Genomic DNA, 24,979 nt, shown 5'->3' with positions numbered 1-24,979 from the left:
ACAATGACGGAAACTATTGATGCAGTTCAGTAGCTTAGGAATGCAGAGGAGGAGGACTGAACTGATAACTGGAACTATAACATACTTTTGGCAGACTCAGAGGCAGAGCCGGGGTGCACCGGGCACTGCAAGGCAGGAAGTGAGTGAAGGGTCGAGGATACAGGTGGGGGCTGTATCGCTCCTTAGCGAGGCTTTCAGGAGACAGGAGCTGAATCTGTGGTCCGGGCCCTTTTGAGGCCTGGAAACGGGGACTTTATAATTGAATAACGTGCACACTGAGAAACGTGGCAACATTACTTACATAGGCCTGATATTCGTAGTATTCACGAGGATTGGAAACTAACATACCAGAGGTGGACACAACTGTAATTGCGTCTTTAATCAGGCATGGGGAATAACATATGCATATTGGTCATGCACACATAACATATGATGGATGAAGCGTAGGGACACAGAACATGGCAAAATTTACTTTTCCACATTCCCTCCTTGTCACTACGTTTCCATCAGGAAACATCAATATTCATGATACCGTCTATCATTTCATACAGTACCATTTGCTCGTCTCGAATTGTCTTGGAACGGGATTTAGAACAGGGCTTGGGACTGGGAATACAAGAGGTAGCACACATGCTGCAAATCGCAGGGCCACATTGTATACAGAGGCAGCAGCTAAATATGATCGCTACTGCAATACCTAAAAAGGACAGGACTTTCCAACCCCATGCGGAAATTATATTCCAGAACCAACCGGACCATGTCCAGGTGCCTGGATCTTGGTGTAACAGATGGGCAATTTTATGGAGTCTGGTTATAGCTGAATAAACAGACGGCGCGTTATTTGGAATGAAAATACAACAACTGGATCCGAGAACTCTACAGGCCCCGCCCCTATCGGCCAGTATGACGTCAAGGACGAGACGATTCTGTAAAACGACAATTCTCATAAAGGATTGTTCTTCAGTTAAGTTACCTAGAGCGGAGGCAGTCTCATCTACTACTGCTTCAAGGGTTCTTGTTAACCTACGGATTAGCTTACTATTTACAACTGTACCTAAATAAGGGAAAACACCTTTATCTATATCAATGAATTGCTCTGCGGCAGTTTCAGTATAATCGACAATCGGGAGATTTCTCTTGTGTCTAGTGTGTATTAAGAAAGAATTCCTATGATAGTCAGGTGGGGCTAGAAAAACAGGTGGCAGTAGGAAAGCAATGTAACAGGTTCCCTCCCAATCGAGGGGCAGACGGACATATGCAGTTTGACCACAAATAAAATAAGAATGACGTGAAGCTTTGAAAATAGATTTCCCACTGTCACTATACTGGATAACAGTAGTACATTCACTATGACCTATGTGTACAGAACCATAACTACGGACACATAATTCGCCTTTGACTGGTAGTACTGAAATAGCGGGTGAGTCTGGAGTAGTATCAGACTGAACATTCAGAACCATGAAATTCGACGAATAATTTCCTAAATTATATACTTCATTTTCTAAATCTAAACCTGTTCTGTGGGGGAAACCTTGCTTGTCTGGAAAACATGTACTGTTAAGAAAAGACATATCTGTTGAGGATGACGTTAACGTGGACCATGCTCCACACGAACCATTGTGTGAGAATGGATAAGGAAAAAGTGGCAGAACTCCCTTCGGTGTCTGGAAAGGGGGGAGTCGACCACACACCCAACAATTAGTGGCATTGCTGGTCTGGTGTGAATAATGTAACATACGGATAAATGTGTTATTACGCATGGCGAGGCGGTATGCATATTCGTGAGGAGGCAGATCACTAAACGTGTGCTCTACTGTAGCATGAGCAGACATATTTACATGAGGAACTGAAAAACACAGATAGAAAGCATAGCTGGTGCAGGAAATCATTATGCTGATGAATAATACGAAACTCAGAAAAACGATACATTTGATTGAGCTTTGACTGACTCTCTCACTATGGGGGTCTATTTTATACATGTCAGAAACAGTCTAACCGTTTCACCTAGGGGAGGACTTATACAATCAAACTGGCTGACTTATTAGACCTGAGCTTTAACTTATACTCCTGTTGCGGAGTTTTCTCTAACAAGGGAGGGGTTGTAAAAATGTCTTGTGCGGGACAGTCCTTTAAAACAATGTTCTGGCAATCCTTCGAATCCTGGGAAATGTTCTTGGAAATGTTTTTGAAGACTGGTTTCGATCCTTTGAAAAGTTTTACATGAGAAAGGTGGACCCACCCCTTTCTGCCTTCCAACTTGACGGCAGTTCGGGTGGTCAAGAGGACCTGACGTGGCTCCTTCCAACGTGGTTCCAGCGGACTTGATCTGTCAAAATTTCTGATCATCACAAGGGAGCCTGGAACGATCTCGTGCGGTGCCACCTCGGTATTGTCTGGAAATGCGGCGGCAACCTGTGAACGACATGAGTTGAGGGCAGACATCAAGGAAGCTAGGTAATCTGTCAGCATATTACATGAAACATCGGTAATACTTCGGGGTCTAGGAGTACCCCACATATTAGGGGGGCGGCCGAATACGACCTCATACGGGGACAGACCTGATCTGGAATGTGCGACCATGCGCATATAAAACAGAGCGACTGGCAAAGCTACTAACCAGTCCACACCCTTGTCTTTACATACTTTTGCTATACGGATTTTCAGAGTCTGATTATGCCTTTCGACTAGTCCAGCTGCTTCTGGATGGCGTACACAATGGAACTTCCACTGGTACCCTAACAACAGGGAAACGTGTTTCATGAGTTCAGATGAGAATGGCTGGCCGTTATCAGAATATACGACTCTAGGGAGTCCATATCTAGGGAAGAATTCACGAACCAACTGCTTGGCAGTGGTCGCGGCTGTGTAATCTGGGACTGGATATGCTTCTGTCCATCTGGACAAGGCGCATACAACTACAAGGACATACTTGAAACCTCGACATCGCTCCATTTGAATATAATCCATCTGGAGGACCTCAAAAGGGTGGTCAGGGGGCTGGAAACCACCTTGTTCCACCGGGACACTTTTACCTGGATTAAACTGGCAACATATCATACAGGTACGGACTTTCTGCTTGGCTGCAGCTCGTAAATGCTTGTTGAACCAAATGTTCTGGATACTGTCTAACATAGCTTTTTCTCCTAAATGTGCTGGACTATGTGCGGTATTGATAATGACTTGAACCATAGAATCGGGGAGAAACCATGTGGCTCTACCCTTCGCTAACCATCCTTGATCTGTCTGGACCCCTCCTTGTACAGACCATTTCTTGATTTCATCAGGAGTAGCATGTGACTGGATATCTATGACATCTTGAGTAGGGTCCTTAACTGTCATGCATGTAATCGGATCTGGAGTATGTGTCTGTGTCTGATTAACTGGAATGTCTGGAGTTTGTGCTGTAAGCTTGGCTGTGCGGTCTGCTAAATCATTACCTTGGGAAATAATGTCAGTGACTTTCGTATGTGCTTTGCACTTCATGATAGCAATAGATGTCGGTAAATGTATGGCATCTAACAGGGCTTGAATAAGGAGACCATGCTGAATCTTGGTTCCATGAGAAGTCATAAAACCTCTCTCCTGCCAGAGCACTCCGAAGTCGTGTGCAACTCCGAATGCGTAACGTGAATCTGTGTAAACATTAACCTTCAGGTTCTTGGCATGTATACAGGCTTGTGTCAGAGCGACCAGCTCTGCTGCTTGAGCGGACAGAGTATCAATACGGTGTGTTTCAATAACTTCAGTGTCAGTAGTCACTGCATACGCGGCGACTAGTTCTCCTGTACTAGTTCTCATACATGAACCATCCACATAAAGTGTCAGGTCAGGATCTGGTAACGGAATATCTGTCAAGTCTTGTCTTGGCTTTGTCGTAATGTTAACTACTTCCACACAATCATGTGTGTCTGGATTTGAACTAACTGATGGTAACAGTGTAGCAGGATTCAGGACGTTGCAGCGTCTAATTTCTATGTGTGGCTGGAACAGTGTCAATTCATAACCTGTTAAACGTGCAATTGTCAAGTGCTGAGTTTGTGTTCGGTTTAAAAGAACTTCTACTGAATGTGGAACTTGTACTGTCAGGGAATGTCCTAAAACTATAGAATCACTTTGTCTGATAGCTAGTGCTGTGGCTGCAACTGACTTGAGGCACGCAGGCAACGCCTGGGCGACTGGATCTAATGTGCTAGAAAAATAAGCACAGGGCTTGTATTGACCTGCTTGATCTTGTGTGAGGACAGATAATGCTGTACCTTCCCGTTCTGTAACGAAAAGTGTAAAAGGCTTACTGTAGTTCGGTGTAGCTAGAACTGGAGCTTGACATAGGGCTTTCTTTAACTCGTTGAAACTAAGTGTATGATCAGATGTCCAAGGGAGGACAGTCGATACGGCTGCCTCCTGTGTCGTTAACTGTATCAGTGGCTTGGCTAGGAATGCATACTGGGGAATCCATTGTCTACAATAAGAAGTAAGGCCGATAAAGGCACGTACCTCCTTCTGGGTTCTGGGCTGGGGAAGACTCGCTATTAACTGGATACGGTCGGGTGTCAACTGCCTACCCCTCTTGGACAGCAAGTGTCCTAAGTATACCACTTGCTGGACACAGAATTGAAGCTTCGAAGGTGACACCTTGTGCCCCATCTCGGCTAGGAAATACAGAACTGTAAGGGATGCTCGCTCGCAAGCACGTTCAGAACGGGCTGTGATCAGTAGATCATCGACATACTGGAGCAGGGCAGTGTCAGTTGGCATGTGAATGTTGTCTAGTTGTCTCTTGAGTGCTTGACTGTAAATACTAGGGCTTTCTGTGAAACCTTGAGGAGCGCGTGTAAACATATAGCTCCTTCCATTTAAACAAAATCCGAAAAGAAACTGGCTATCTGGATGAATTGGAACACTAAAAAATGCATTCTTGAGGTCAATAACAGTGAAAAACATGGCTTCGGAATCAATGGCTGTTAACAGGGAAGAAATGTCTGGAACAACTGGGTACTGAGGAATAATACATTTATTAAGCTCTCGTAAATCAATCACTAATCGATATACTGGGGGTGCATTTGGATCAGTACGTTTCATGACTGGAATGATCGGAGAATTGCATACATTGGAGTCAGTTTCTACAACTACTCCTTGAGCCATGAGCTCGTCAATAATTTTGGATAAGGCTGCTACAGCCTCAGGTGGCAATCTGTACTGCCTGATTCGGGGTAACACTACACCTGGTTTGAGAGTCACACGATAAGGTGTGATTTGCATGTAACCTACATCAGTTGGACCATGCGCCCATAAATGCTGCGGAACATTAGACAATCTTGAATCAAAATCTCGTAACACATAGTGACCCTTAAAGTCACGTAGGAACAGACGTATTCCCTCTGGGGAACAGCAAATAACTGCACCTAATTCTTTCAATGTCTTAATGCCTAATAGATTTTCTGGACATGACTTAGTAAGTAACAGATCAGTAGTACGGGACAATGGACCTACTTCTAGAGTAACTGGCTTTGATATCTCATTAACTATGGGTTTTCCTGAAAATCCAAGGGAAACATTTCTTGAGCCTGAGAGCGGAGCCCCTGGAACTTCGGCGTGACTAATTGTGGTCCTACTTGCCCCTGTATCGATCAAAAACTTTCTGTCTTTCCCTAATACTTGACTATGAACATAGGGACCTTCTTGGTCTACAGGTATCTCGATGAGAGGCAAGCCTACCTCCCTCTCTAGGCTGTTTCATGAATATGACTGATACTCTGGATACTCGGACTGTGCATACTGGTACATCTGCGATGTAACGTGCTGTGTTGCAGCAATAGGCTGCGGTACTGTAACTGTCTGTAGTGCATTCTGTGACTGAGGAGTCTGTGAAACTTGTTCTTGTCTCGGCGGACGTGGTCTTTCTTTAGTCTTACCAGTAGCTATGTTGTGTTTCAGAACTGCACACTCGTTTATAAAATGACCTGGCTGTTTACAATAATTGCAGTTCCCTTTAACGGGAGCCGCAGGGTGACTGGCTTGATTCGGACCCCTCTTCTGACTGTCCTGAGGAATAGACTGTGCAACTAGCACTTTCATTTTCGTGTCTTTCATACGTTTTCTTTCGTGTTCTTGCTCTTCTCTGATTCTATTCTGGTGGTACTGGAGCATCTGGAGCATCTGGGACGGAGTATTTGCTTGCCAGGTGCTTTCGACTTTCAAAACTCGGTTTTTAATTTGTGGACTCGAATTCTCGACTAATTTGGTAACGAAAAGATGAGGGTATGACTCACTACTTGTCTTGAGACCACTGTTAATACTGAAACATTTCTCAAATCTAGAATAAAAATCACTAATATCCTCATCTTGTTTCTGTTTACAGGCTGAGATTGCATCCCAGTCTTCTTTCCTAGTTGTCAATAATCTGGGTAAAACTTGAATCAATAATTCTGGTAATTCTTTACATTTATCTCCAAGACCGGTACCTGGTACTCGTGCCTTGTCTTCAGCTTCTAGAGCTGTCCAATCGATCTTTTTCTCTCCCACCTCCCATTCTTTTTCCTTTAACTTTTCATACACCCCTGCGGGTAGCAGGACCTTTAACATTTTAATGATGTCTGGGTAAGTGTATTCTCCCATACGGAGCATGTCCTTTAATTCTCTATGGAACCCCGCTGGGTCTTTGTCGTGACAGGGGATTAATTTCTTCATTTCAAGAAGTTCCATCTTTGATATCGGAGTGTATACAAACACTCGTTGCATTACGCCACCCGCCCCTTGGACTGGGTGGACTTCTCGTAACGGATTCTGTCTGTCTATGTAGAATGGTTTACTTTCTGGGGGTGAGACATGAACAAAATGCGGGTTCAGGAACGTTCTATACTTGTGGCGCTGTTCTAGAATGGCACTAATTAAATCGGTACCTAGACCTCTCCATCTGTACTGGAGTAACTCGTTCAGGATATCATGTAACGGGCCTGGATCAGAATGTTGACCCTCATACAGGGTAATGAGGTGCTGGATCATATACATACCCACCAGTCGTTGCTCGGCTGGGGGCAATTTCAGAAACATTTGTGCCACTATTTCGTCTGGAAAAGTGGTAGAATCAGTAATCCATCGGACTGCTGATCGGGCTAGTTCTTGTTCATGCATGGTACTTAATTCACTGTAACCGACTCGTGATTTCAGGATGTGATCGGTAGCTTGAAATACTTGTTCTAGGGAACCTTGTTCTGGTGCTAGATGATGAAAAATAGACTTAGGTTCTGGACGTAAATGGCGATCTGGAAATCTGGATTTTCCTACATACGCTATTCTGGCGGGATTCTCGTCTTCCTCTTCAGGATCAGAGATACTTTCTTTCTCGCTTACTTGTGCTGCTTTACGCTGTTCGTGTAACCTTATTATTTCTTTACGAATTTTCTTGTACATACTTTCCATGGCACTAATGGTCTTGTGCTTACCCTCGGCTATATTATCACTCCACCTTGTTAGAATTCTCATTTCGGCGGGATCTTTAGACGGGTAATCTTGTTCTCTTATTAAACAATTGATCAGGAACTTTAATATCATGAGCTGAATCTCGGCTTTCCTTTGAGACATAATTTCGCCAATACTTTCTGGATCATCCCCTGTACGGATGAAACGATATATTCTGTCTAGATCTTCTTTCATATTTGGTAAGGTGACTAGATACTCGGTCACCCTTCTTACGCGTACGGAATATAAAACCATATTATACTCGCCTGGGACTGTGTCATAGACACATTCGGCAAGGGCTTGTCTGATTTCTGTAACAGACTTATTACTTTTAGGAGTACGCTGTGATGCTTGAGCATGTAATTCGAGTGCTGATAAACGCTTGTGTGGCGGCGGGGTTTGAGGAGGACCTCCTCCTGCGGTCCCTAGACTGGAATCGTCGACTGACATTCTTCGTGCTTGCAGGGTCGGTAATTGTAACGTGGGCTGAACTTGTATGGCAGGCTGACCCGGGGGTACCGTAACAGGTACTCCGGTGTCTGGAGGAACGGGAAGTGCCTGATTTACAGGGACAGGTGGAGCGCGAACTGGATTTGCATATTCTGGAACTGTGTCGTCCAGATAGGACGAAATAAAAATATCAGCTGCGGTCGGTTGGTGACGTAGCTTGGTCGGAACTAATGGTGGCGGGAAATTACTGGGTGCCTCTGGGGTCGCTTTTGGCAAGCCTTCGGCAAGGAGAGGATACATACCCTTAATAAGGGCATGCCTCTGTCTGTCTGACTGTTCGACCTTGACTTGTTCACCTATCTCGATTAATTCTCTTTCTTGGGCTCGTTCTTGGGATTCTCTACTTAACTCTGACTTTCTGACTTCCTTTTCCGTTCTTCTATGCGCTTCCTTGCGCCATAACTCGATGGCATCTTTCTGTGACTGTCTGGCTTTCTTTTTCCATAATGCTTCTTCTACTCGCATGATACATTCGGCATCCCATGTACCCGATACGGGCCATCTATACTTTTCTTCTAACTGTTTGGTATACTCTACCCATAAATCTAGATACAATATGGCGCTTATGCCATGTTTCTGATACATAAAGTGACCTGGACTGTCCCTAGGCGGAACAGGAACTGCTGCTTCCAGCAGACCCTTTCTAGTTTTTAACTGACGTAACTTGGAAAAGAGCGGCATTCTAAACTTGAATCGGAACACAATACAATACACGAAAAACAATAACAATTGGGAAAACAATTCAGGCATACCACGACGTTGAAAATACATTAAACAACATTATAAATAACAGTTCGAACAGAATACTCCTTGAAAATACTGAAAACAGAAACAGAACAGAATTCTCGAGAACGGAACAGACTAGAGTTACTGGATGCACTGCTGTAACAGTACGGAACATACCGGTCCCACAAAGGAACGCATCAAGACCCGTATCCACCTAGGTGAACACTTCGTTTGTGGGCTTGGGTACCACCAACCCACGGACCAGGAGTCAATTTAGACTGACCCTGTCTAGACACTACCCCAGCAATGGTACTCACCGGGCAGCACGGAACGGAAAGCCTCGGACGGGACTGGACTACGACGACGAACTTCGGACTTCGGACTTCAGTTACGGGTGGGGCTCCGGATACCTCGGACCTTGGACTCTCGGCTTGGGCTCTGGTCGGGACTCGCCGCGTTCCTCCACCGTCTCGTTCGGATGCTGGACCGCCTCCTCCGTCTCCTCCGTGGGCCTGAGGGATACTTGGAGCAGAAATATCTGCCAGTGCACGGTATGGTTCCGTCACGACTGCAGAGGGTCAGGGGGTCGGCGTGGCTTCACCGACGCGTGGGGAAAGGGCAAGTCCCTGTTCGGGCGCCATTATGTGGTAAATAAATAAATAATACCCTATTTTTGACTAGACTTATAGCATAACAGATAGCTCAATAAATAAGAGTCAAGATTCGAGGTAGTAGGAGTTTCTGCAGGTTTATTACAGCATAAGGACAGGATCAGGACAACCTGCATAGGAATAGGACAATAAGGCCCGGCAGCTGCCGGGGCTGGGTCTGGGATGAGCGCGCTAACATTTAATAACAAAACATTGACTTATATACATAGCGCAAACACATAGCATTACATTGCAGTGGGCGTAACAGTAGGTGGAGTAGGAGGCGTGACGCGTAGCAGTCGCGAGAGATAAGAGAAATAAGAGGTGTAACTGGGAGTTTACTTAGACATGTGATGGAAAACGTAACAGAATATGTCATGAATGGGCGGAAACATTGGAGGGGGCTACCTAAGGAGCCGGGACCTCTAACCTAATGGTGCGCGAAAACTGGCAATAACGTGTTACTAGGAGAAGCTGGGGGCTACGAACTCTGTGCTAGGAGCAGAGACTAGAGTCTGGAGGGTCGGAGCGACATGTACCTAAACCCTATCTGGTATCTACTGTTTAGGGAACATGTTGATATAAACTAGAAGTCATGAGGGGAAAAGCTAACTTGATTCTAAGACTGGACCATGCATTATTCTACATGTAGTGCGTGATGAAGAATACTAAATGACCATTAAATACAGTATTTCTCTAACGTGGAGACGAGAAGGCTAGACAATGACGGAAACTATTGATGCAGTTCAGTAGCTTAGGAATGCAGAGGAGGAGGACTGAACTGATAACTGGAACTATAACATACTTTTGGCAGACTCAGAGGCAGAGCCGGGGTGCACCGGGCACTGCAAGGCAGGAAGTGAGTGAAGGGTCGAGGATACAGGTGGGGGCTGTATCGCTCCTTAGCGAGGCTTTCAGGAGACAGGAGCTGAATCTGTGGTCCGGGCCCTTTTGAGGCCTGGAAACGGGGACTTTATAATTGAATAACGTGCACACTGAGAAACGTGGCAACATTACTTACATAGGCCTGATATTCGTAGTATTCACGAGGATTGGAAACTAACATACCAGAGGTGGACACAACTGTAATTGCGTCTTTAATCAGGCATGGGGAATAACATATGCATATTGGTCATGCACACATAACATATGATGGATGAAGCGTAGGGACACAGAACATGGCAAAATTTACTTTTCCACAGTTCGCTGATGTGTTTGGAGGTTTGATAAGTGACTAAAGCTCTTCCCACATTCACTGCAGTTGAATGGTTTCTCCCCTGTGTGTGTTCGCTGATGACCTTGTAGTACTGATAATTTACTAAAGCTCTTTAGACATTCATTGCACTTGAATGGTTTTTCTCCTGTGTGAGTTCGCTCATGATACCTTAATGCTGAAGAGACGTGAAAACTACTGTCACATTCAGTACAATGATAGGGTTTTTCCCCTGTGTGTGTTCGCTGATGTGTTTGGAGGTTTGATAAGTGACTAAAGCTCTTCCCACATTCACTGCAGTTGAATGGTTTCTCCCCTGTGTGTGTTCGCTGATGACCTTGTAGTACTGACAATTTACTAAAGCTCTTTAGACATGCATTGCACTTGAATGGTTTTTCTCCTGTGTGAGTTCGCTGATGATACCTTAATGCTGAAGAGCTGTGAAAACTACTGTCACATTCACTACAATTATAGGGTTTTTCCCCCGTGTGTGTTCGCTGATGACTTTTTAGGTCTGATAACCGACTAAAGCACTTTGCACATTCACTGCACTTGAATGGATTTTCCCCTGTGTGTGTTCGCTGATGAATCCTTAATGTTGAGTAACGACTAAAAATGCTTTCACATTCATTGCAATGGTATGGTTTTTCCCCTGTGTGTGTTCACTGATTTGTTTGTAGATTTTCTAATCGATTACAGCTCTTCCCACATTCACTGCACTGGTATGGTTTTTCCTCAGAGTGTGTTCGCTGATGTCTTTGTAGGTGATCTAATCGACTAAAGCTCTTCCCACATTCACCGCATTTAAATGGCTTTTCTCCTGTGTGTGTTCGCAGATGATTTTGTAGGTGTGATGACTTACTGAAGCACTTTGCACATTCACTGCACTTGAATGGTTTTTCCCTTGTGTGTGTTTGTTGATGTGTTTGGAGGTTTGATAACCGACTAAAGCTCTTGACACATTCACTGCACTTGAATGGTTTATCTCCTGTGTGCGTTCGCTGATGAATCCTTAATGCTGAAGAGTAACTAAAACTACTGTCACATTCACTACAATGATAGGGTTTTTCCCCCGTGTGTGTTCGCTGATGACTTTGTAGCTTTGATAATCGACTAAAGCTCTTCACACATTCACTGCATTTAAATGACTTTTCCCCTGTGTGTGTTTGATTATGTCTTTGAAGGTGCGATAACTGACTAAAGCACTTTACACATTCACTGCACTTGAATTGTTTCTGTCCTCTGTACGTGTGCTGATGGAGCTTGAGTTGTGTTGACAAACTAAAGCTCTTGCTGCATGTGTATGATTCTTCTTTCTTGGTTAGCGTCTGTTTGTCGGGTATATATTTGTCTACATCCCATGACTGTATTTCCTGATGGGCCAACATGGCTGTTAAAGCACTTGTGTTTTTCTCACACACTTTATATGTGTGCAGTATTTTGCAAGTTTGAATTCTGTTTTAACAATAAAATACAATAGCCACCAAATATTTGCCACACACCTAATACGTAGAATGTGTCTTTGTAGGGTATTGTGCCTTTAGATTGGATTATGGCTGTGCACCCTTGCAGGTAAAGATGTATCTTCCTTCTGGCCGGTGCAAATTTGCACAGTCTGTTGTATTGTAGATAGAAGAGCGCCTCTTTCCATTACCCGACAGTTGTCTGGCTCCGCTCTGTTGTGCTTTTCTCTGGTTACTGTGGTTTGGCCAGAAAGAGCTTACAATTCACCTAGAGCACGGAATGATGGCTTGTCTTCATTTTAGAAAATAGAGCACTGCGGTAATCACATCATACCGATACATTGATCAAAGTTAGTATTTGACACTTGTTTATACAGGAGGTGGTTTGTTATTGTTGTTGCCTTGATTTTTCTATGGTCATTTATTCGTCTTTTGGCGTGGAGGTGCACAGCTCAGCGTCTTACAATCACTGAAATGCCCTTGATGCTTCATCCGGGATCTGTTAGTTTGTCTGCAGGTTCCTCTGTCGCCGACTGCGCTGATGTTTTCCTGAATACTGTAGCTCATTATTTCTGCTATTATTGAAGATTTACAGCATTCACTTCATTATTGGTGGTCAATTCATACATTCAAGGCTTGTTTTCTTTTGGATGTAAAGATATTTAAAATTACTAAATTGAAACAAAATGGAATGAGAATTCACAATATTTAACTGGTTGTAAAAAACATTTCTGGGGAGATTTACCAAATCTCCACGCAATGTGGTGCAGGCCTCCCCCTGCGAGGCTGCGCTGCGTGACAGGGAGGGAGCAGGAGAGCACCATATTTTTAAAGATATGGCTCTCTCCTTCCCTTTCCCTTGCGCCGGCACTGATTACAGCAGCCCTGCGCCATGCACACACCTTAGCACCAGAGCGCTAGGGTGTTTGTGTGTGTGAGTCCAGCATAGGTTTTGTACATGAAGGACACCCTTCCTGTACAAAATACTATGCCTAGACATGAGGGAAACCTTTTCCAACTTTGTATGCATGTTGCACAGTGCACCACGCATGCAAAGTCAGAAAAGGAAGGAGAAAAGAAAGCATTTTTCCTACCTTGTGCCTAGTTTAAAAGTTCCCAGGTTCTGAGCTGGGATGGTGCAGTGAGCTAAAAAACGGTGATGGATCAAGCCCTGATCTTTTGACTGGGTATGAGTGTTCTGTTTAATTCAGATGCTCTGTCCATCACCACCCCCCTTTTATGAATAGTTTAAAAGTGTGCAGTTTTTCTCATGCTAAACCCAATCTACTGTATTTGGTAAATTGGGTTTAGCATGAGAAACCTTGGGTGGTTCCATGGGAACGCCCATGCACCCCCCTTGGCAGGCCTCCATGGCGCAAAGTAATCTGAAGTAGTGTTATGCGATACATTACATTCACGTTATTTGCTGTTTTGTGCCACTTTTGTGACGCAAACATGGCGCAAAATCTTAGTAAATCTCAGCCTTCTTCTTTAAAGCCTTTGAAACTTAACAAGGAATATCATCATACACAGATATTTAACTAAAATTTCTGTTGATCAGGTGACATCTTATTAATGTCTGAAAAGGAGGTGATTTACCAGTAACTTAGCAAAGTAAGGGCGCTCTCGGAGAACCCAAGTGCTTGAGGTTTTGCTTAAGATAGACGCATATGGTCAAGATTTCATTGTAACAACAATAGATTTTAGAAAAAGAGATGGATCAGGCTGGGCTGCAAAATTTCCAGCAACTCTTTACGAAGTATACAAAAAAAGTAACTCCATTCACACACTTCTTCTCGTTCCTTTCTTATTCTCCTAAGATCATCTCAAATACCAACTCCTGTCTTTACCTTGCTGTTCATAAGTCACTTTTGACACTTTCAACAGCTCCCTTGGTTCAAGCATTTCTGGTTTCTTCTAACCAGGAAGATTGGAACATTATTGTGGGTTGAGGGGGGTTTCCTATCGCCCTAACATCTGTCCATCTCTCTGAAACTAGTGCAGCTTACAGAGCGTGGTTCTGGCCCTGAAAGACAACTTTAAAAAGCAAGTCCTTAGATCTTCCTTAAGTAGATAAAGTTCTGTAAGATGCAGCTCCTTCCGGGGCTTTTGTATAAAACAGAGCGGGGGGTTCACTGTAAGGCCCATCCTGTACATTATAAGCGCAGATAAGGCACACAAACGTTGATTCATAAAATGTAATATTCAACGATATCAGTCATTTAGTACATATAGAGAATCCATCACAACCAATAATTTACCCGACATATCCCAGCAGCAGATGCGTGCATATTACTCTTTTTCCCCCTTTTCCACCATTACATGGCATCTGGCATGATGTTGTCCGTTTGGGGCCCAGGATGCCACTTTGTGACTGGATGGGCATTTGGAAGAGCGGGAGGAGGTGTCACTTATACACAGGTGATGCACCATTTCTACCCTTCCATATTTCTCATATTCAAGGTTACCCAATTTCCTGTCCTTCGGCCCCCGTACTGCACTCTGGCTGCCCACTCACTCTGCGGGGTTCAGCAGAAGTCAGATAATGGCCTGATAGTCACAAGGCCATGGATCTCACTTCTTCTACAACACTTATTGCAGACATAGGGCCTAGTTAGGAGTTTGTCCAACAGATTATTGCCTCAAAACTAGGGGTGGTGGAAGAATTCCGCTCTGCCGGGGAAGCTTGCGAAGTTTTGCCCACAGGGACGGAGTTCCAAAAAACTCCACAAAGTGATGCAGAACTGAGTTTTTTTTCTCAAGCGGTTCGCCAACGGTAAGGTGGCGAGCGCTTGTGAGAAAATATAATGCGCTAGACCACCTGGTGAGATTTCTCATTGCGGGAGGTCGCGACCACTTGAGTGTAGAAATCTTTTATTCTTGTTGATGAAGCAGCCACTCAATTAGAATGTCAATTTGAGCGGCAGAAAGCAGCAGCGCCCTCTGGAGTGACGCATAGTGCAGTTCATGCTGATTTTACAATGCGGGACAAACTCCTGGCACTAAAGATCAGTGAGAGCAGCGCAATTTAACAAACTCTACCACTTGCGGAAGTCCGCAGAGTGTGAAGTTTCGTGGAGTTCTGCAGAGTAAAACTCTGCGAACTATTCCAAGGCATTATCAAAACGTGACGTATATCCTGCCTGTTTTATTATGATTGCCATAGGATGTAATGCATTTTTAATAGGGTGGGCAGGATACCTGTCACATTTGTGATGGAATAAACCATCCGCTGAAATCTAAATCAGGCCTTTGATGTACATTGCGTCCAGTGTGGCTAGCTGGGCTTGAAGGATCTTGTGGTTTGTGGGTCTCTCACTGCTTTGAGGTCACCGCCAGGAAGAACTTCTGTCAGCAGCGCCTTGTGCAGATCTTTCTTCCGGGCAGGACTTCTGTCAGATGCACCTTGTGCATATCTTCCTTTCTAGACAGGACCTCTGTCAGCTGTGCCATGTGCAAATCTTCCCTTCCAGGCAGCACTTCTGTCTGCTGCGCCTTGTGCAGATTTCCTTTCTAGGCAGGACTTCTGTCAGCTGTGCTCTGTGCAGATCTTCCTTCCAGGCAGGACTTCTGTCAGCTGTGCCTTGTGCAGATCTTCTTTCCAGGCAGGACTACTGTCAGCTGTGCCTCGTGCAGATCTTCTTTCCAGGCAGGACTTCTGTCAGCTGTGCCTTATGCAGATCTTCCTTCCAGGCAGGGGCTTCTGTCAGCTGCACCCTGTGTGAATCTTCCTTCCAGGCAGGGCTTCTGTCAGCTCTCCCTTGAGCAGATCTTACTTCCAGGCAGGACTTCTGTCAGCTGAGCCTTGTGCAGATCTTCCTTCTAGGGTGGACTTCAGTCAGCTGTGCCTTGTGGAGATCTTCCTTCCAGCCTGGTCATCTATCAGCTGTGGCCTGTGTAGATCTTCCTCCCAGGCAGGGGCTTCTGTCAGCTGCGCCTTGTATAGATCTGATTTCCAGACAAGGGCTTCTTTCCTCAATGATCAGTTCAAAGGTCGGGAGAGGTAGACTGGTCTAGGTCATCTTCTTTATTGCAGTTCTACTGGTCAAGCCACAGAGCTCGAGCTCTGAGATGAATGAGAGTCTGGATTTTATGAGCTCTGTAGAGCATTGAGACAGTTCTACCGCATCCAGCACACGCTACAAGACTCCAGAAGTCAACACTACAAGTGCTGTTCCAAGGTTTAATTCAACCACTGAATCTGAACATCCCGTGCAGGAAGCTTTTCAAAACTAGAGGTACCTGGGCTTTCTCTCAGTGGCAGCTGGTGACATTTGAAAGTGGTGAGGCATAAAACAATTGTTGTACTTCACTGTGGCGAGCGAGCGAGACTGAACCACCTACGGAGGGTGCAAATTGTGCATTTTCAAGCAAATATGAGAGTATAATCCCACTACTCGGACTCCTGCTTCATATTCGTCATTCCTACTGATGCCCTGCACCAAAACACGGACAGACCACACCTACCCTACATTAAGATAATGTCTTCTGCTACTACCACACGCTACACAGAGACAGATCCCACATAGTACATCACAACAAGTGATACCCGCAGAGTCCATATTCAATGGCTTCCTGCGTGCATAGACAAGCATGGGAGAAAATTCAAAGATAGAGCCATATCAAACAGAAGAAAATATTTTAAAAACATGATTTTAAAAAAACGAGGCCTGACAGTTTCCATTCACTCACCTTTTAGATGAGCCTCGGTGTGAGAAAACAAAATCCTAGCCAAGGAACGAATAGTTTTTCTGATGAATTGGTGTTATTCCCGACGTCATTGCGGGGCAGTTACAAAGACACGTTTTATATTTCACAGACCAAAGTTGAATACATCTACCACTCAAAAGAAGTTAATAATTAATTAACTAAGAACTGCTTAAACAATTGCAGACAAAGGTTGTTTCTGGTTTGGTAACGCCTGTCACAATGCAGCCCCGATTTCAAAAAATGAACTCTTCACAGTTTGTACAACACAATAGCAGATGAAAATGATGTTTAATAAAACAAACACTTATGATTTTTATGTACATACGCAGCCTGTGGTGTGATTCTTAAGCACGCAGCCAGCTCCAATACATGTCTGTTGAAAGAAGGGCGAATGCCAAGAGTAATGATGTAGCTAGGTTAAAAAAGAAATAACTAAGGGCCAGATGTAGGTAGCCTAATACCGGTCGGTAATGGCCGAAATTACAGAATTTCGTCCGTTACCAACCGGTATTAGGCTTTTCAGATGTAGGGGCCTAATTTAAGGATTCGATAATTTACCGAATCGGTAATTTAAGGAATTGGTAAATTACCGAATTCTTAAATACCGATTCGGTAAATTACCGAAACCTTAATGTAGGGAGCACTCAAATGAGTGCTTTTCCCATTTTAGGATTTGTTATTTACCACCAACTACAAGTTGGTGGTAAATATCAAAAACCCCAAAAGAAGCAATTTTTTGCAAATTATTACAGTGCCATGTGGCAGACATGCATGCCCTTAGGGCATGTATGTGTGCCACATATGCACCCATACACTATTCAGGGGTGCAACAGGGTGTCAAAGTGACACCCTGCCACCCTTCAATGTGTTCCCCCTTTTACCGAATCAGTATTGTATTTACCGAATCTTACCGATCCGGTAATACTTACCGAATGAATACCAACATCCCATTTACCGATTCTAAAATACCGAATCGGTAAAATTCGGTATTTTAGAATCGGTAAATCTGGATTACCTACATCTGGCCCTAAGTCTTGAACTGACCCACCCACTGGCACTTTGCACGAGATGGGGAGTGAAAAACACTCGTATTCATGACCAACCTTCACGATTCCCACTGCTTTCGTACATTCCCTGCTGCGACTACACCTGGAAACAGCCAAGATAAAAGTGGCCTGACCCCATAGTTATGTGTCCCTCTTCGGGAAGCCCTGCAGAGGACTTCTGGTGCCTCTGCAGCCTCTGTGAATGAGAGTTTAGCCACACAGCTTGTTAGCAGGAAAAGAATAATAAAGTTCACTATCGTAAAGATTAAGGACTGAGCCACACATAACAGGCAGTGAGAGTGTGAGATGCCTCCTGCTTGTCTGGCATCTGGTCGACGAGACTGCAGGGAAGACAATCCATGGTGCACAGATACGGCCCTGGCAGGGTGGACTGGAGGACGGGTCATTTAGATCGTATTCCCAAGCAGGGGAGGCTATTAAGATATTATCAACATAAACAAGGCAGCATCTTTGAAACGGCAGATAATATATTGTGTCAGGAGAGATGCCGATTTCCAAGCAGGAACACAAGCAGCTCGGCGGGAAGCAGAAAACAGGCAGAGAGTTTTTGCAGGCAAGGCCAGGCACTTAAGCGCTCAACCCTCCAATGACTCCTGAATAGCCTGTCATCAGAATGGAATAGCGTTTGCAGGACACGACAGATCAGTAAATATGCACATGCTATGTATATTGTATTCAAGTTTGATTTGTTTTGCTCGGTTTTACAGTGCAGAGACTGCGGGATTTAGGATGCTAATGATAATCCACAGTTCAGAGCTTAGTAAAGAACGTTGTTGATGTAGATAACTGTACTAGACGTTGATACAACTGTATCGTCTACCCTGGGTGGGCGGCTTTATGTGCACCGTGTTTGAGTCTCGCAGACTATCTTTATTAACCAATACTCTACTTGGAAAAACGCCATCTTCTTTTTATTCCAGTGTCTTTTTCAGCTCAACTGTTAAGTGGCTATACGGTTATGAAAGTTCCTGAATAGTTAGCAAAGACACAAGCCCAGGGACGTAACACAGGCCCCCACATCCCCCGCAGCCCCCTCAGTACGGTACTCATGCCGGAGAGCTCCGGATTAAACCTGGAGGGGGACCCCTCTGTGAACCTTGCCCCTTCAACTTTCGTTACGCCACTGCACAAGCCTTCTCTACAAAATGCATCGGAGGATAAGGTACGTTGGAAAACCGTGATAGCATCTTGCTTGTTAACAGAGAATGCTTTTGGTTTTGTCAGCCTGAGAAACGATGGTGACACTATACGTAAGAACCCTGGCATATTAATATGCAAATTCATGCAAACAGTGCTACCATGCACTGTCAATCAAAGAAGACCCCTGCTGTTGATATATAGCCTAATTGTTTTCAATGATAGGGTTCCATAATTTTAGGAAGATGAAGCATTTATGGTGGGAACATTTAATCGGACCCCATGCGGTCATGTAAACAGTCGCGGCCGGCAAAGCGGGTGAGTTCACACCGGGGGGGGTAATCTATCAGTATCTTATCTATATAAAATAAAAAACGTACCTGCTTCCTCAGGGACCGCATCACGCGCCTCCGCCTCAGCTCCTGCTTGCTCCGGAGTCCTGGCGCCCCTTTAGGCAGCCTCTTTCTTCCTTCTGCCCTAATCCAATCACAACGCTGTGTGATTGGTTAGGCGCAGCGGAGAGCGCCCCGGCAGGGCCATTTTCTATATGTAGGCTGCATGCAACCTAAAAAAAAGGTCAACACCAGCTACAGTATGATTGCAGATACTAAAAATGTAACATCTGATAGCACAGTAAGCATTTACACGCTCTACCTTTTTGCAAATAAAGCGTGACTGATCTTATACTCTCTCCAGCCCATCCTATAATTTGTGTAGCGTATTTCATATTTTGTTTAATTCTTTCTTTAAACTATTGGCTTTCATATTCAAAGTGCTGTCTCTCACAGGCAGGGCTGTCATAGCACTGTAAATATACAAGTCACTATTCCCTAGTGCACCAACCAGGATTCAAATTAGCGACCCTTCAGTTTGAGATGAAGGCATCAGAAATTGTAACACTAAGCAATTGACCACTTCATACAGAATAGTTTAACTTGCATTTTCTTTTCATTTTAGATGTGTATATTATATTACAATTCCTCCCACTCCTCCCTGATTGGTAGGACCCTCATACAGCTCAAAGTTCTGCTGCATTTTTTTGTAATTTTATAAATGAAGGCTAACATAAATAAATGTAAATATCAGAGGCCAATTGATTTAGGGGAAGACAACAATATAGACTGGCTAAGCCCTGCTTGGTCACCCTTTCCCCCACCTCGGCCAAAGCCCGTGCACCCTTGCCTTGAGAGACAGAACTGCAAGTGACTCTGGTATCCTGATTTCATTTTGGCCTCAGCAGGCAGAAGATACTTTGTTCGCACTGCATGACTAGGCCCAAAATTGACCCGAAGACCCAGAGCCTGGCTCTGGGGACGTTGACGGACACTACAACCACTCTGTTGGTGGGGCAAAGACTACGGTCTGTGTCCCTGGCTATGTAAAGTGAGTAGTGGTAGAAGTGTACCATGTTCTTAGAGGTCACCAGCTGAACTGGTCACTTTACTTGTCAGAGGGCAGCTGCGATGCTTACAGGGCATTGAGTAAAGTTCCATTCACGTGTCATGACCAGACCTCGCATTGGCATCCCCGTTTGAATTTCGAGACGTGTATTTATAATATAAGGTAGCAGGGCTCTATATTGTTTCAAATGTGTAAGTATATTGTTACCAGTTACATCCATGTTCGATTAACCATCATCTAACATGGCACAAGATGGGCAATATTGTCAGCAATTCAGACAAGAAAGGTGTAACTTTGGACACAAGGGTGGAGGGATGGAATCAGGACCGCCTTTTAGAAGGTTCACACTTACTGTGCTCATGTTGTGAGTATTCCTGCATGGAAGCAGCATCGTCACTACCTGCTGTGAGCAGCAATCACCCTGCACAAAGTCCTTGTTTGTGCTACAGAAATAATTGGACGATGAAATGAAACCAGGGAAACCAGTAAACCCAGAGAGGGAATAAGCATTCAGGGTCTGAAAATACCACAGAAAAGTGGGTGGCAAGCATATGGGCTTTGTTGTAACTCAAGTTGCTTTACTGCCCGACACGAAGAGCCGCTGTTTCAAGATAAGTATCACTGATAGTGACCCCTCCGTAGGCGAGGGCACATTGACTGGTTTCTGCAAGTCTTCCGGAATGAAACTATTGACCCGGGCAGTGGCCCTGTGAGCTGCCTGTCTGATGAGAGGGAAGAGGAAAGAGCTTTGTCTGGAAGAAGTCTGCCTGCCCTTTGAGGAGGACCAGCAGCAGAGCCCGTTGTGAGAAACAGCCCAGAAGGAACAGAGGAAATGTGGCAGAGTGCCGAGAAGTCCTGTGAAGTGCCCAGAGTCCCCCAGTCTCCTTGACTGAGCAAGTCTGTGTAGAGGTTGTGTCTCACTTGCCAGTGTCAACTGCTAAATAAAAAAGCTGATTTGGAGACCCCAGAGGGGAAGATGCAGACAACCACTGCTAACTCTACCGTTGTTACACTTCTGCGATAACACCAGCACCTCAGAGCGAAGACTGTGACTACTCGACCTTCCGCCATGACTTCTGGGGCAGACATCTCAATGTGTCTTCATGGAGACACTGTCACACCAGCGAGCTGCCCATGGAGAGGAAATCAAAGGGACAGCGATGGTCTGTCCCTTTGCCCCAGAGCTGGCCGTGTTATTCATGGCCAAATTTTAGGAGAAATTTACCTATGATAGCAAACCATTTGTGCATCATATCCACAAATGGTTTCGGTTTATTGATGACATTTTTTGCATTTGGGATGGACAAGATGATATCTTAAATGTGTTTATTGAATGGTTGAATGCCAGATCAGTAGATATACAATTCTGTGTGTCCAGTAGCCAATCATCTATCACATTTTTGGATGTAGCAATCTTTGGCCACAATGGCCGATTATGAACTACCATCAACGAGCCTTCTCTGGCGCTGCACCAAAAATTTGGAACTCGCTTCCACCGGAAATTCGTAGAATCTCTTCCAAGGTTGCTTTCAAATTGGAAGCAAAAAGATTCCTCATGAATAAGTTCTTACCTTAACACGATGGACCCTAATCGCTCTGAAAATACTACAGCATTGGTTAATAATTCTGTTTTTTTTGTTTTTTTGTTTATTGTTTTACATCAGCAAACAACAAACAGTCTTTATAACAGTAAAAAATCATATACCTTGAATAGGACACAAATCATTATACATAAAAATCAAAATGCAACATAATTTTATTCTCCAAAATTAGGACATTTATAACTAAATTCAAATCCATTTAAATAAAGGAGCCCATAGATTCGACCCAAATAGCTTTTTTCTTACCCCCTTTGATTTATATGCAGCCATCTCCAAGTGATATGTAGATAATAATCTAGATTGACAATTATTCAAAACTGGTGGATCAGAATCTAGCCATTGCGCAGTAATACATGATCGATAGATTGACATACAAATAAATAAAAACCCTTCCTCTACTTCAGTTCTGAATCCAACTTGATGTGCCTGCATACCCAGAATTACCATTTCTGCTGATAATTGGACACGGATCCCCAAACTATCATTCAGGAAAAACTGAATATCGGTAATGAATTGCAGCAATTTGGGGCAATGAAAAAACATATGAGTAGAATTGGCGGCAATACACCCACATCGATTACATTTATCACCTTTTTGCGACTTCCATTTTGCCAATTTGGCAGGGGTGTAATAAAGATTAAATATAGACATGAAATGTTGACTTTTCAGCGAACCATTAAACAAAACTTTACTTGATAATTCAATTACCCTAGTCATGTCTATTTTATCGATTTCTAGCTTTCTTTGCCATTTATCTTCAAAAAAGATTAAATCATCTTGAAATCTATTTAACAACAATTGGTAAACTGGGCCAATTTTCCATTTAGCTCCTATTGCTTCCAATATATCCATTCTATCTGTTATTAACTGATCTTGGACCTTTTTTTGATCCAAGAACCTTCGAATTTGAAGATACTTAAAAAAATCTGTCCTCACCAAATTATATTCATGTTGCAAATAAGTAAAGGAGACAATTTGGTCCCCCTGATATAGATCTCCTAATATACATATTCCAGCGGAATGCCATCTATGCATCACTTGATCCCTAAAAATATCTGGTAGTACCCTACAATTATTTAAAGGTGTGTAATAATTCAACTCAGATCTCAAGCCAATTTTATTTTTTATTTGTTTCCAGATTCGAAAAGCCGTCATCAAAATCTTAAATTTCTTTCTTTTGTAATAACTGGGCCCAATTAATCTCACTAAGCATTGGCTGGCCTCCTTACCAAATACCATTCCATAGATTGAGGGGCTAACGGATTCTTCAATATTTACATCCTGGAGGTAACATTTCAACATTACCGCCCAATAATGCAACCGAAAATTTGGGATCCCACAACCTCCCCTAGCTCTAGGGAGTATACACCATTTCATTGCTCTCCTAGACCTATGATAGCTCAAAAGAAACCTAGAGCAAAGTCTATCAATTCTAAGAAAAAAAGAAGTTGGAAAAAGCAGAGGGATCGTACGAAATAAATACAAACATTTCGGAAAAATTAACATTTTTAAAACATTGCTACGACCGTATAAAGATAAATGAAGATTATTTAGCCTTTCCAGCGTTCTATTTACTGAATCTAGAATAGGATCTACATTCAGCCGCATTATGTCATCTATTTTTGCTGATATTTTAATACCCAAATAGAGAGCATCTGGAGAAAAATGTATATCTTTTGGTCGACCCACTTCCGAATGAATCAACTGAGTTTTGGAGACTTTCAGTTTATACCCCCAAGTATAAATGTGGGTTCAGGGCCACGGAGACTCCCCAGATTCCATCAGAGCCCCCAATAACCACCAAACTGAACGTATACAGTCTGAACTGTAGGTCTCTGGTAAAACACCACGAAGAGGTATTTGACCTCCTTATGGACCAGTCACCAGATCTACTCTTTCTAACCGAGACCTGGTTAACCAGTGATTTGACGGCCATTCCAGCCCTGGCCCTTCGTCAGGATTTTCGATGTCCTTTCAGAACAGACCCATAGGTAGGGGAGGTGGGTTAGCTGTGATATTTAAAACAACCTACTCCTGCACTCTCTCCCCCGTTACTATATCAGACTGTGAATGCACCCTATTTAAGATCCGAATATCAGACAACTTTACTTTTTTGGGGCTTCTCATCTACCGACCTCCTGGGCCGGCGAGCTCTTTTAAAGAATCCCTAACGCTGACCATCTGACACTTCAGACCTTAATCTTCATCTAGAGCGTCTCGACTCCCCTGTCATCTCTAACTTTTTGGACGACCTGGAAGCATGTCAGCTAATCCAGCTAGTCGAAGACCCCTCACACCGAGCAGGGCATTTACTAGACCCTGTATTCTCCAATATAGAGGGAATTAAAGTCCATGCCACTCTTCCGCTTATAGGAACAGACCATTTTCTCATTCACTTCTGCATCAGCATAAGAGCCACTGTACAGCAGACCTCCTCCCTCCCCCTCTGGAGGCGCCCTTGGCACAAATTAAATGCTACCTGTCTGGAATCCAGAGTAGTGTGGCTCACTGGTTAGAGGCGGCAGGCCTGAGAGCAGAAGTCAGCCCGGGACCAGGGTTCAATTCCCGACGCGGCAGGGTCGTGGACCTTGGTCAGCGGACTCGATAATTCTCGCTTCGGTGCTTACTCTAATCAGGGGTTCCACTCGGCAACTCTGGGCATTAGCTTGCCTAATCTCCACAACGGCCCCATCAATTCCAGGGATGTCTGGCTCCACCTTGGGCACTCCCAGCAAGGGACCATGCCACAGGGAAAGCCAGGACGGGTTCCCCAGAGTTATACAGCGCCGGGACGCCCCGTTGCTGGGGCAGCTGTGCGCTTTACAAGTATACTACATTTACATTTACATTTTTAAGACCCTGCACATGGGTGCGTGCACGTTGGATGCATGTTTAGATACGGATCTGCGCCAAGGTACTTGTGTGTTTTCATTCAGTGTGCAGTGTGTGATATGTGTGTGTGTATGATGTGTCTGCAGGTGTACGAAGACCGTCTGGTGAGTCTACGTGGACATGTTGGAAGTGCGTGAGTGCGCTCTGGTGC

The 24,979-nt window shown here is 44.2% G+C and overlaps 1 pseudogene; it reads right to left on the bottom strand.

The window, feature by feature from the left end:
• The window catches only part of LOC144759100 (uncharacterized), a 46,727-nt pseudogene that overhangs the window by 7,021 nt on the left and 14,727 nt on the right, over positions 1–24,979 (bottom strand).

The sequence above is a fragment of the Lissotriton helveticus genome, chromosome 1_1 (assembly GCF_964261635.1).
Source record: "Lissotriton helveticus chromosome 1_1, aLisHel1.1, whole genome shotgun sequence".
In the NCBI taxonomy this organism is placed as follows: Eukaryota; Metazoa; Chordata; class Amphibia; order Caudata; family Salamandridae; genus Lissotriton; species Lissotriton helveticus.
Note: the sequence above shows the minus strand (reverse complement) of the source record. Positions and strands in the feature narration are given on the sequence as shown.